Here is a 15,133-nt window from a genome sequence, read left to right on the forward strand (position 1 = left end):
TTATGATTGATTTAGTGCCACTGGAAATTTTTGTGACATCAAATTTGCTAAGACTCTGGAAATTTGTTTTGTCAAAAAAGAAAAGCCGGAACCAGTTACAGCAGTGGATTGCACCAATCTTTCTTCTTGTCCCATTACCTATGATACGGAAGAGATTACTTTGATTGGTCCTCGAAGACATTGAAGTTTTTTAAGTTTCAATCTAATTGATGCCCCTCAATTTCAGTTGATTTTAGGTTTGCCTTGGCTTACTGAACACAATCTGAAAATTGATTGGGCAAAAAGAACAATCGAATTGAACTCAGAATATTGCTTAGAACACTGCTTTCATCCTGAAATGATTAAGCCTCGGCCATCTCCTTCATTGTGCCTGGCAGAGCAGACGCGAATGATTTGCACCGTGAAAGTCCAAAGTATTCCACAAGAGTATCGATATTTGGATTTGGTTTTCAATGAGAAGGAGGCCCAGAAGGTACCCTCACATCGGAAGTACAACTGCAAGATTAAACTAGAACCGGGAGTGTCCTTACCTTATAGTCGAATATATGTGCTATCAGAATCTGAGAACAAGCACTTAAAAGAATATCTGGATCAATATCTTGCCAGTGGTTTCATTCGAACTTCACAGTCCCCGGTCTCCTCTCCTCTTTTTTTTTATTCCTAAGAAAGACAGGAGTCTGAGAGTATGTATTGATTATCGCGCACTGAACCAAGTCACCAAGAAGAATTGATACACGTTATCTTTAATTTCGGAACTTCTGGATCAAGTGAAAGATGCCCATATTTATACTAAATTGGATGTGAGAGGGGCCTATCACTTGGTTCGCATGGCTGAAGGAAATGAGTGGAAGACGGCGTTTCGGACTCGATTTGGCCTGTTCGAGTACCAAGTCATGCCATTTGGCTTGTGTAATGCCCCGGCAGCCTTCCAGCATTTTGTGAATGATATTCTACGAGAGTGTATATCGATGACATTCTCATTTTATCTGAAAACATGGAAGAACATATCCGGCATGTTTGTGCTATTTTGGAACGTTTACTTAAAAACCAACCGTGTGTCAAGTTGGAGAAGTGTGTGTTCCATTCTACGCGAGTTGAGTTTTGGGGTTTTATTATTTCTCCAGTAGGGGTGTCCATGGATGATTTGAAGGTGAGAGCAATTAAGGACTGGCCTGCTCCATGACCAGTCAAGGAAATACAGTTTCCTTTGTTTTGCAAATTTTTACAGACGATTCATTCACAACTTTTCTGAGAAAGTTAGCACCATCATGCGCTTGCTCAGGAAGAAAGAAAAATGTGTGTGGAGTAAGGAAACTGAAGAGGTATTCCAGTTATTGAAAGAAACCTTCATCACCGCACCTGTTTTGCAACATCTTAATTTGAAGGAACCTTTTTATGTAGAAGCGGATGCTGCAAATCTGGCTCCTGTCCCTAAAGCTTAAAGACACTGGTCAGCTTCATACGTTTGCTTACCGTTCCCGAAAGTTATCTGCTACGGAAGTCAATTACTCCATTGCAGACAAAGAGTTATTGACTGTAAAGGATGCGTTCCAAGAGTGGAGGTATTATTTACTGGGTGCTAAACATGAAATAATAGTCTTTATCGATCATTGTAACTTGCAGTTTTTGAAATCTGCCCAAACACTAACCCCAAGACAGCTAAGATGGTCGCTCTTTTTTGCGGAATTCAAGTTTGTCCTGACCTTTAAGCCCGGTTCAGTAAATGGGAAGGCTGATGCTCTATCCCGTTTGAGTACTGGTGATGGAAAAGAAATGGTGAAAGAAGGTCATATAATTCCTGAAGAGAAGATTGTGGGTTCCACAGTATACGCAGAACTGGAAGGCAGGATAAGAGAAAATTTCCCAAAAGTTGCTTTAGCGGTTTGGAAATTGGAAGGCCCGGAACGTGAGATCAAGGATCGTAAATCCTTCTTTCAAGGAAATCCTTTTGTGCCTAATGATGAATTGAGGAAGGAGGTAATTTAATTGTTTCACGACAATCCATTGGCAGGTCACAAGAGTGTTCAAAAGACTCTGGAACTTTTGAAGCAACCATTTCGTTGGCCAGGCATGGAAGCTCAGGTGAGACAGTATGTAGCTTCTTGTGAGCAGTGTGTAAAATGAAATGAAAAGTCGTTCGGCAGGCACCACAAGGACTCCTTATGCCTCTACCGGTTGCCCCTTATCCTTGGCATACTGTTTCCATGGATTTTATTGTTGATCTACCTTCTAGACCGGGTTATTCAGTAATTTAGGTTGTGGTGGATCATTTTTCCAAGATGTGCCACTTTTTTCCTTTAGAGGCCCTTCCAAATGCTTCTCAATTGGCTACTTTGTTCACTCAGTATATTGTGAAACTTCATGGAATTCCAAAGATTGTGATTTCTGATCGAGAGCCGCAATTTTCGGCTCCCTTTCGGAAATCCTTCTTAAAAGGTTTAGGAGTAGATTCTCGTTTGTCCACCAGTTTTCATACAGAGACTGATGGGAAGACTGAGAGAGTGAATCAGGACCTTGAGCTATACTTGCGCCTGTATTTAATGGATCAAGAGGGAGATTGGCCAACATTTCTCAGAACCGCAGAATTTGCTTACAACAATTCAGTCCATTTTTCTACAGGTTACTCACCTTTCCATTTGAATTCAGACAGACACCCTAACATGTTATTTGGAAAGGTTGAGGTTGATGTTCCAGCGACTGGGGAGGTCATACAGAAATTGCAAAAGGCGTATCAGATAGCTTCAGAAAATCTAATAAAGGCCACAGATTCTTACAAGAAACAGGCAGACAAGAGTCGAAGGAAAAATCCTACTTTTGAGCCTGGAGATCAGGTCTGGATTTCCACTCAACATATGAAGTATGAAGTTGAGAGGAAAGAGGAAGTTCCAACCTAGATTTGTGGGTCCTTATCCTGTGGTTAGGATTCTGAATCCAGTAAGATGTTAGACTTCCTAGTAAGTTTAAAGTGCACCCCACTTTCCATGTCTCTCTGATCAAGCGAATCATCCCAAATCTAAGGTTTTGCCTCCAGCTCCAATTCAAGTGCAATCTGAAGAAGAATTTGAAGGTAAGAGAATTATTGATTGCAAGTTTAGGATCGGTAGATTATTCTATTTGATTGATTGGAAAGGATTTGGTCCTGATGAAAGGTCCCGGGAACCCAGTACTAATGTACATGCCCCAAGATTGGTGAAGGAATTCCACAAGACTCATCCACAGAAGCTAGAAAGGGGGCTTTAGTGAGGGGTACTATCAGTAATGAGCAGACATTCCTTAGGTCAAGACATTCTTGCCCTATTTTCAAAATTATGCAGGGATACACATTTTTGCACTCTCCAATCAGATGGAGTCAACTGGTAGCGAGGCTATTACCAGACACTTAACTAGCTCAGACAATACTCAATTAGAGGATTTACAACATGGAGAATGCACGCAGTAAGGTCAGCGTTCTAGTGTTTCTTTCTCTTCCTTCAGCAGGCTCAGCTGTATTGTGTGTGCACACCTGTGATACGGCGCACTTCAATCGTCGATTTTCCTGTGAGGAGACGTTTCTCCCTTCTGCGCATCTGAGTTTTCTGTATTCCATCAGCGAGGAGTTTTTTCACTCGCATTGTTCTGAGTCCTGCTGCGAGGATTAATTTGCACGCTTAGCTGCCGACTTAGGAATCGCTCCTTTGCTGAATTTCCTGCTCTATTCCTGGTTTCAGTACCTGTGGGATCATTCAGGAATTTTCTTAAATGTTCAAGCGTTTTCCATCCCTTGGAAGACGCTTGGTGTGCAATTTTCTGAACTTGGTACAGTTAGTACTGTAAGTTGGCCATACTTCTGTGAACGTCGAATTGGACAAAGACTTGTGACAATTTATTTGTGACAGAACTGATACCTAGCAATGTGCTACTAACTCATGCAATTGCCCAATACTAGAAACAGAGACAATCAACTAATTGCGCAACCAGTAACAAAGACTAATGACGAAGGTTGCTAGGACAATTAACTCTTCGGCATTAACCAACTCTCTTGACAACAACATGTAAATACAAATATTTGTACTTACCAACAGTTGCAGCAGCATCATCTGGACCGGCAGGAACTTCTGAAAGAAAAAGAAAAGACTGCATTAATATTTTGGTTATTATATATAGAGAAAAATCTTATTTTCATTTTGATTGAATACACATAATACACTATATTCAACCAGTAATAGAGAGAGGCAAATTACACAACATGTCAGGTAATGAAATGATTAATTTAAAGTAAACTTGTAGGGTTCCCTTAGAATCTCAGTACTGTAGTAATTCTTAGCTTGTTGTTACAGGTGCAGGTTATTCCTCCAGGGAGTTATACCAGTGAAGACACCGGTGTGGCAGTCTCTCTATATTTCCCATTCCCCTTTCCCCCTCTTTTCTGAGGTCAGCGAGTTTTCTGGTTTTGAGACGTTGGGGAGTTGGAAAACATTCATCGTAATCGGACTTCAGCCATACGGCTCCTGGGAAAATGCTAGATCAGGTGCAGAAGTTGGACAGGTTGCTTAGAGTGTTATGGCATACGTTGGAGTGATGCACAGTGGAACAGCATATAGTGGAGTGGTGTGGAGTGAAGTGACATATAGTGGAATCCCACAGACTGGAGTGGCATAGGGTGAAGTTGCACACAGTGGAATTGTAGTGGGTGGGTTGGCGTAGAGTGGAGTAATGTAGAGTGGAGTAGCGTACAGTGGAGTAGCGTACAGTGGAGTAGCATACAGTGGAATAGCGTGAAGTGAAGTGGCGGATAGTTTAGTAGCCTGGAATGAAATAGCATAAAGTGGACTGGCGTAGAGTGGAGTGGCATAGAGTGGAGCGGCATAGAGTGGTATAGCGTTGGGTGGAGTGGCATAGAGTTAAATAGCTTAAAGTGGACTGGCGTCGAGTGGAGTGGCATAGAGTGGAGCGGCATAGAGTGGTATAGCGTTAGGTGGAGTGGCATAGAGTTAAATAGCTTAAAGTGGACTGGCGTCGAGTGGAGTGGCATAGAGTCGACTGGCATAGAGTGGAGTGGCATAGAATGGAGTGGTGTACAGTAGAGTAGAATGGCGTTTAATGTGGAGTGGTAGAGTGGAGTGACATACAGTGGATCAGCGTTGGGTGGAGTGGCATAGAGTTAAATAGCTTAAAGTGGACTGGCGTCGAGTGGAGTGGCATAGAGTGGAGCGGCATAGAGTGGTATAGCGTTAGGTGGAGTGGCATAGAGTTAAATAGCTTAAAGTGGACTGGCGTCGAGTGGAGTGGCATAGAGTCGACTGGCGTAGAGTGGAGTGGTGTACAGTAGAGTAGAATGGCGTTTAATGTGGAGTGGTAGAGTGGAGTGACATACAGTGGATCAGCGTAGGGTGGAGTGGTGCAGAGTGGAGTATCGCAGAATTGAATAACTGAGAGTGGAGTAGCAGAAGTAGTGGTGTAGAGTCGAGTGGCTTAGACTGGAGTGTCTTAGAGTAGAGTGGCATACAGTTAAGTGGCATACATATACATGAAATTTGGCAGGAATGTACAATATGGGGTGAAGGGTAACGCAAGACAGCGATTTGCACTGCCTTGCATTTCTCCAGATTTACTAAGGAACGCAGGGCCAGGATTAGTGGCCTGAGTTGCTTTGAAAATGTGACTTAAGTATTGCGTTTCCCATGCGAGACCATGCACACAGTCATGCAAATGAGGCCTGGCTGATGTTATCCGTGATGCCACCTATGGTGTATTTTGAGATGTCATCAGTGATGTCATAGAATATGTTATGAGTGATATACTATGTGAGGTCCTAAGCAGTGCATGGTGGGGGTGCAAGTTATAGTTAACTCTGCTAACTATGACTGGTGAATAACTGTGTTTATTTTAGTTCAAAATGTTAATTTAATCAGTGACAAATTCACTGACTTTAACCTTTGTTTTTTTCATTGAATTTCTAAAGTTTAAAAAAAAGCAGATCTTTTCATCAAATCTAACAATATCATTACTTTAATCTTTATTTTTTTCAGAGAATTTCTAATTTGTTTTTAAAAATTTGAAGTGAGATATCTATGGTAATGTAAATGTAAATGTAAATGTATAGGCATTTATATAGCGCACTACTTACCCGTAGGGTCCCAAGGCGCTTCGACCGCTGCGAAACCCTTCCTGGCTTCCCTGAGAGATGGTCCCTTAATGGGTATCTCCAGGGTGAGACCAGGCATCCCCGGCGGTCTGGTGGGGCCGTTAGTGAAGATGAGGCAAGCTAATGCCCAGAGTTGCCGAGTGTGAACGCTGATCAGAGTGGGCGCCGAGGCGAGAGAATTATCGAGTCCGCTGACCCTGGTCCAGAAACCTGCCGCGCCGGGAATCGAACCCTGGTCCCGGGCCGTCCTCTGCTCTCGGGTCTGCCGCCTCTAACCAGTGAGCACACTGGTAATGCGTGGCGAGGGAGCAGACGGAGGGTATGGCATCGTTCATTGTGCTGCACCTCGTCCAATCTTGCTGCCCCTAATCTCTCTTCCTTGCCCTTCGTTTTCCAAGTGCATGCCCTTCCCCCTCATCCAGTCCTGTGTGGCCATCGTTCTGCCACTGCCCTTCCCGCTGCTGCACATTTAGCATGTTGCCCCTACCGACCTCCTCTCTAACCTCTGTTGTCCAAGTCTGTGCACCAGCCTCCTCCCACTCTCCCTACCATTGTCTGAGTTCAATGTTCCTATCACCTCCCTATTACCCTTCGAGGACCTTTTTGCTGCAACTCCCTTCTGCCCTTCTGCCCTCCGTGCTCTGTTGTATTGCAACTGCTCCTCCTGCCTGCACTGTGTGGTTAGTTGTGAAGCCCCTTCCCCTGCCATCCTTTGTGTCCAGCCCCTACCTTCCCTTCTACCCTCCATGGTCCTCTGTGCATGCCCCTGTCCCCTCCCTCTTGCCCACCAATCTTCCAGCTTGCCATGCATGGTCTTCTGTGCTGCCACAGCCCCTCCCACCCGACCTGTAAAATGTAAATGTAAATCTGTATTTGTAAAGCGCGAACTACTCACCCTTACGGGTCTCAAGGCGCTGGAGGCCGTCGTGGCAATTAAGTGAGCTATTGCTCAGAGTCACATGGTGCTGAACTGAGCTGCCACTGGAGCCGGGGATCGAACCGTGAACTCTGTATTCCGAAGTCAGCTGCCCAGCCTCTGCACCACGCCTCTCCTGTGTGGTCAGCTTGCTGTCCCTGCCCCCTCCCATTTTCCCTACGTTGTCTGTGGTATGCCATTCTAGTGTCCCTGTTGTCCTCCATGGTGTGGCGTGCTTCCAGTGCCCATCCCACCTGCCCTACATGATCATCTTGTGGCGCCTGCTCTGACCCCTTACCCCTTCCTTTTATTTTTTATGTGCGGACCCCTATCTCCTCCCTCCTGCCTTCCACAGTCAGTTGTGCTGCGACTGTCCCTCCTGTCTGTCCCGTAGGGTCAGTCTGCTGCCTTGCCTCTTTCCCCTCTGCTCTTTGTTGTCCATGTGCATGTCCCAGTCCACTTCCTTTTGCTTTCCATGGTCCGTTGTACTGCACTGCCGTCCCGCTTTCCCAGTTGGGCGACCAGAGATTCAAACTTCTCCAGCAAATGATCAGGGTCCCTTGTTTACCAGAATTACACCATGAAATGCACACGATAGGCGTGGACCTGTGCAGCCACTGCCTAAGCCAGTTCAAACTGCAGCTCGCTTCTCACCCAACATCACCTCGAAAGGCGAGATGTGGCACTCCCTAGACAGCTACCTGAGCTCGCACAAACCGCCTTAGGTACGCCATCGGGGCTCAGTACCCCCACATCCAGCCTCCTCACATCGCAAACTCGGGAAGTTTGGGCGGCTAACCACCGCGTGAACCATCCTGTCCTCTTTTCCCTTCTCTCCTTTCCCACTTTTGTTTCCTTTCCACGAGGGCAATGCATAAGACCACCAATGACAGCTTACGCCGAGTTATTGATTAACCAGCTATTTCTGTACAGACCGCCATTAGGTCAGCGATATGCCTAACGTAACCCCACCGGCGTACGATGACACCTTTTAAGTTTATATTAAAAACAATAGATTTCTCAAGCACTGCGAAACCTATAAACAAGGTAAAAGGTTTCAAAAAATGTCTAAATAACATTCAAATTGAAAGTTTTGAGGAATTGTCGTGGTAAATTGTAAAAAGAGAAAAAAATGAGTAGACCAAATTGAAGAACCCAGACCTTCACAAAATAGTTTTGTTGAAAGGCCAATTTGGCAAATATCAAAACTGGCACGCAAATATGAACAATCGCCACAGAGAGCATTGTCTCAGACAAAAGCATACATAGGTGTTAAAGAAGGGTAATAGAAGGGGTATGTTGGGACGAGAAAGCACAATAGGACTTTCAGAAGCTGGGAGAGGTCTCAACACGGACAGCTTTGCAAGTACAAACTCAAAAATGAGGAAGCAAACGAGGTGGATGGATGGAGAAAGAAAGAAAGTCGTGGATATGTTTAGTTACTAAAATGCTCCCAAGACCATCCCCTTGCTTTGCAAGGAAGTGACTTGGATACAGTGGACGGAGTGTTTCTCCGGTTGTTCATAACACATTGTAGACCCTTGCTATTGTCACTGACCTTCTTGTACCGCGGCCCCTCCACTTGCTGAAGGCATTTTTTCCATCTTGAACTGAGACTCTGAAAGTAAATGACAGAAGAGGTCAGTGTGTGCAAGCATGCCCTGATTCAAGAACAGCTGCAAGAACTAGAGTTGACAACACTGGAACCTGGAGCTCTGTGCAAGGGAGCAGCAGGCTGTGTCCTTGTGCGAACGACATGGAGGTGACGTACTCAGAAGGACAACCAGGGTGTAGCTTCAGGGGGGTGTTTGGGGTGTTACACCACCCACAAATAATGTATTTTCTGATATATAGTTGGGTGCAGGGGGTGTCGGTCGGTTATGGTGAGTTACATAGACACAGACAAATCTTATTTATATTACAAAATATTGTCTTTTCTTTCACTTAGTACTCCTACCAATCCACAATCCTCTCCGTTTCCACTCCCCTGTAAGCCCCTCTCATTCACCCTGCTTGTCACATCATGTATTTTATCATGACATGTCAGTGTGTTTGTTGGAAAATCTGAAGCTCACACAGCCCAAATCTTACTGACCACGCTACACCCCTCAAGACAAAAGCCTGATAGCTTTTGAGATAAGTTTAAGCAGCCTCAGGAGACCCGAATCTCAGATTAATCGCAGAAGTGCCACCTAGAATGTTAACATTGCAAATGGTTGATCAGGAGTACCTAGTTGAAGTGTAAGACCAACTACTTTTTGATTAGCATCCACATACTGCATCTAAAAATCACATTTGGGTTGCCCAACCAGATCCAGCACCACCCGTGTAAGCTGCAAACTAACGTTACTAATACCCAACCACCGCACTCGCTGTGAAAACTCCTTTGTGACCATATACAACAATGGCACGATCCTGATCCAAGCCAACACGACAACCTAGAGGCCTTCGACTCACTCTTCCCCACACTACGCCTTGCCCTCACCCATCCATTTCAGACCAACGCGAAAGATCCCTAGCCTCAAACCACACATACGATGAAAACCTCCCAACCCTTTCACCCACTCAACCCCCCCGTGGGTACCGCCAATCTACCGCCCCCTAGCTCCATCATCTACCTCAACGCCTTCCTGAGCCCACAATATTCATCCCGCTTATGCTCACCCATCTCTAGACTCTCACCAGACAATACACCTCAACCCCTCTCCAGTACAAGGGACTCCCCTTACCCCCACCCAGTAACCAAAGAAACCGACCCACTGTTAACTGTCCCAAATGCCCTGCCTACTCTAAACCCAGTAATCCCACTGATACCAGTGATTACCCCCATAAACCACAATAAGACCACAGACAGAGGGAGGAACTCCCACACAGATTCGCTTTCTCCACCTATCATAACAAATCTCCCTCCAACAACCAATGATCGGATGCGGGACACACAGAGCCCGAACCCCCCCACCCCTGCTTCCTTGCGCATAACCCAAAGATTGGCTCGACTAGAACTCCAACTAGGAATAGCTACCCAAAATATTAACAGAATCTTATCCAAACTTAACATCCCCTCTACTCAAGGCCTACCCCTTTCACTCCCTGGCCCCCTCAACAAACATAGATTCCACCACAAAAATTCACGACGGAGTTTGAAGACAACCCCCCACAGTAACCATCCACACAGGCCCAAGAGAACGATCGCTGTAATATCCTTGCAAGAGGCGAGGGACCTTGCTGAATCCTATAAAGCAAAGCCAACCTCCACCCCAAGTGCTAGGATCCCAGTAATTATCGTCTTGGGAGAGAAACCACAACCTCAAAATTAATGAGATCTCCAGCGCACCTCACAAGCCTTCCTAGGGCCCCCCAATCTTAGAGCTAAACAACAAGAAAGTGGCCAACTGCATGCTCATCGATTGCAGATCTGCGAACAAACACGCAACTGAACTGGCAGAAACCATCCTAAGACATGACTTAGACATCCTGTTCATCACTGAAACCTGGCTGAATGAAACCTCCCCACCTATCTTCGACATGCTTGTACCCCCAGGATTCTCTATCCTCAACAAGGACAGGAACAACAAAAGAGGTGGAGGGACGGCAATCATATTTAAAAAGAACATCTCTATAACAGAAATCGACTCCCTCAAATATTATAATCTGGAATACCTGTCAGTCAACATCAAAATGTCTGACAACAAAAGACTTCACTGTCACCTCATCTACAGACCAACAGGAAACATTACTATATTTGGTGAACAGCTGGCCGACCTGATCTCGCACTGCTCACTCTCAAATGAGAACAACCTGATACTAGGAGACCTAAACCTTCACTGGAATGAGACAAACAACCCTCTAATGCAAACCTTAAACGATCTCCTTCAGAACAACAACTTGATCTAACACTGCACTGAACAAACCCACGACAAAGGCTCAATCCTAGATGCCATCATAGCCCATGAGGATGCAATCACCATCGTTCGCACCCTCCAGGTCGACTGGTCAGACCATCATCTCATCCTCTTCCACATCAATCAAAAAGCACATCAAATTCCTAGCAGGAATGATCACTTCCACTGGACAAGAAACCTGGGACAGATCCCCTTGGAAGAACTAGAAGAAAGACTGAGCTCACTCTTCCCCCCAATGAAGACGAAAGGTCCACTGTAGAACTTACCACCCAATATAACGAGGCCCTAACTGACAGGTTGGACAAAATAGCACCCATGAAACAAAAAAAGAGCAAGACCCTCCCATCGAGATCGTGGTTCAACACTGAACTAAACTTGGAAAGAAGACAAATAAGAGCAACTGAAAGACTCTGGCACAATAACCTCTCGTCAACTCACCTCGAACTACTCAAAACAAAACGTAGGATGTATAACAAGCACATCGCGCACGAAAAATCCTCCTTCTTTTGCGACGCACTGAACAATGCAAAACACCGCCCCAAAGAACTCTTCAACATTATTAGACAACAAACATCTAAACCAACTCCGGCTGCTTTTCCGGCCCCCAAAGAGCTATGCAACAAATTTGCTAATTTCTTCAATGATAAAATCCTAAAGATTGAGCTCTCACTGACGGCCCATCCACCTCCATCAAAGACCGGCCCGCTACTCAGTAAAGATGATGCAAACCCACTGTTCTGCTCGACTTTTGGGCTCTATTTATGAGTGATGGTGACTTTAAGCTTGCTACCATCCTGAATCTTTATTCTTGCCTTGTGTTGGTCCTTTTAAGGCCTTTTTGCCATACCTAGAAGCATAAACTAGAGGATAGCTGCTTAATATGATGATAGATCATGTCGATGTTTGTTTATTTGGTTGTTGTTGTTTATAGATGTTAGCAAGTTAAAGTCAAAGGGTGTAATGTTCTGCTCGACTTTTGGGCTCTATTTATGAGTGATGGTGACTTTAAGCTTGCTACCATCCTGAATCTTTATTCTTGCCTTGTGTTGGTCCTTTTAAGGCCTTTTTGCCATACCTAGAAGCATAAACTAGAGGATAGCTGCTTAATATGATGATAGATCCCTTATGGTTGACTCTAATCCATCTATTGCCTATTGGCTTTGACATAATTATGTGTCCTTTCATGATTCTACCTATAGTAGAGGGTGGATCCTGTTGTCTTGACTTCATATTACATATTGGTATGGTTTGTGTAGGTACTCTGATAGAGCTAAGTGTTATTTCATCCTTCTCAGGCCTACAAGGCCCAGAACTAGAGAGACTCCATTTTGCTTTCTGTCCCTGCAGACTGAGATGCTTGCAGGGTAAAGGTAATGTTTTAGTTATGAGGTGTTGTTCGCTCTTTGCAAACCAGAGAGAACCGGCCAGAGCTGAATCTAATCAAGAAGTGTCCCTGGGCTCAAGTCTCTAGACGAAACAAGCAGCTGATCACTGTGAGAGCGTCTAGCGCAAGGAGCCTGGTGCATGAAAGTGATGGGAGGAGGCTATTGGTTGGAACTTTCCACTAGAGGAGAGCATTCTATATTAGCGAAGTGCAGAAGAGGAGGAGTGTCAGTTGGTGTTTTGGACCGTTCAAGTCAGTTGCAGTGGATTCTGTGAATGGAGAGAGAGAAGGCAGATGATTGCTGAAGTTGGAGAAAGCAGTCAGATGAATCTTAGAACAATGTTGGAACTGTCAGCTGGAGCTGCCGGTGTATCCGGATGCAGATGGAGGAGTGGAAGTTGCCAGCTGGGGCAGCTGAGCCAGAGGAGTGAAGCTGTGGTGATGGAGGGAGAGAGAGAGAGCCCTGATTCCACCAGGAGAGAGAGAGAGAAACAGTCCTCCTAATAGGGTGAGGTGTTCTAAACTAGTTTGCTTTACACATATATATATATATATATATATATATTAACCTTGCTTTGATTTCCTAGGTTAGATTCCCTACTGTAATGTTTTATTGTATTACTAATCCGTTTCCTTTCAGCAGTGTGCAGTCTATGTACAGTCCCTGTTAGTTAGATGTGGATGTGGTCTTCACAGAGACCCTGCAGATCTGTGTATGTGTCTATTATGTGTGGCTAATGTTGTTTATTGTACTGAGAAATAAAGATACCCCAGTTCTTAGTGAACCATTGTGCAGGTGTTGTTGTCCCTAGTGAGGCTAACCTTTCTTCTAGTCAGGTGCAGGTGAACGGATGCATCTCCCGTCCATGTGGGTCTGAGCAAGGGGGAGAGGAGAGCTTACATTTGATAATAACCTTTGCATAGTGTGCTTCTTATTCTTTTATGAAAAGGTAACCTGTTCTTCTAGTCAGATGCTGCTATGTGAACAGATGCTAACCCTGATCAGGTAAGTGGTAACTGAATAAGGGAGAGAGGAGCTCTTGGATTGAAGGATAGGTGGTACATCACCTAATTTGGCAACTATTGTGTGATCCAAAATAATGTAGTACTATACCCCTGATGAATAGTGAGACTGATCCCTTTATGTAATGGTAATCATAGGATAAGCTGCCGGTTGGGTAGGTTGACTGGGTTCGAATGGGACCGCGAGATCACTGCTGCCGGTTGGGTAGGTTGACTGGGTTCGAATGGGACCGCGAGATCACTGCTGCCGGTTGGGTAGGTTGTCTGGGTTCGTCTGGAACCGCGAGGCCGTCGATTCTAATGCTGCCGGTTGGGTAGGTTGACTGGGTTCGAATGGGACCGCGAGATCACTGCTGCCGGTTGGGTAGGTTGTCTGGGTTCGACTGGGACCGCGAGATCACTGCTGCCGTTTGGGTAGGTTGTCTGGGTTCGACTGGGACCGCGAGATCACTGCTGCCGTTTGGGTAGGTTGTCTGGGTTCGACTGGGACCGCGAGATCACTGCTGCCGGTTGGGTAGGTTGTCTGGGTTCGACTGGGACCGCGAGATCACTGCTGCCGTTTGGGTAGGTTGTCTGGGTTCAACTGGGACCGCGAGATCACTGCTGCCGGTTGGGTAGGTTGTCTGGGTTTGACTGGGACCGCGAGATCACTGCTGCCGTTTGGGTAGGTTGTCTGGGTTCGACTGGGACTGCGAGATCACTGCTGCCGTTTGGGTAGGTTGTCTGGGTTCGACTGGGACCGCGAGATCACTGCTGCCGGTTGGGTAGGTTGTCTGGGTTCGACTGGGACCGCGAGATCACTGCTGCCGTTTGGGTAGGTTGTCTGGGTTCGACTGGGACCGCGAGATCACTGCTGCCGGTTGGGTAGGTTGTCTGGGTTCGACTGGGACCGCGAGATCACTGATTGCTAATATTATAGGAGGTACATGGTATGTATCTTAGGAATTCCCTGTCCTTAGGGGGTAGATACCTGTTGTGAATAGGTCCTAGGGAGGGGAGAGAGTAACGTTCTGGCTGGGTTAGTGAGGCTCTGATGAGCTGGCTCTATCTAGTCTGAGAACCCAAGCAGAACACCCACCCAGCCAACCTACCTACAACTGGCTAACCTTCACTCCCACCACTGTAACTGAAATTATTGAACTAACCACCGGATCCAAACCCTCATCGCACCTTGAAGACCCCCTCCCCGCTCAACTGGCAAAACAACTCAAATACTCCTTAGCCCCCACCTGGACTGGGATCATAAACAGCTGGCTGGAAACAGGAAGCATACATGCCTGCCTCAAAATAGGCCAGGTAACACCACTAATAAAAAAGGCTGGTGCTGACCCCAACGATCTTAGCAACCACAGACCTGTATCCAATCTTCCTTTCCTAGCAAAATTACTAGAAAAATGTTTTCTCCGTCACCTCACCCACCACATGGACATCAACAACCTCCTCGACCCACACCAATCAGGCTTCAGGAAAGGATGTAGCACAGAGACTGCCATCCTAAATGTCATAGATGATATGCACAAATCACTGGACAAGAACCGCTGCTGTCTACTCATACTCCTGGACCTTTCGGCGGCCTTTGACACGGTCGACCACAAACTACTCATCAACAATGGATATCAAGCTACCTTGGAAACAGGTGATCAAGGGTCCAACTAGGCCCCCACACCTCTATCTCCTACAACAATGATAAAGGTGTCCCGCAGGGATCCATTCTGAGCCCGACCCTTTTTAACGTTTATGTTTCCCCCCTGGCAAAGATCATCAGAGAAAATGGTTTTGGGACC

Source organism: Lissotriton helveticus, chromosome 10, assembly GCF_964261635.1.
Source record: "Lissotriton helveticus chromosome 10, aLisHel1.1, whole genome shotgun sequence".
Classification (NCBI taxonomy): domain Eukaryota; kingdom Metazoa; phylum Chordata; class Amphibia; order Caudata; family Salamandridae; genus Lissotriton; species Lissotriton helveticus.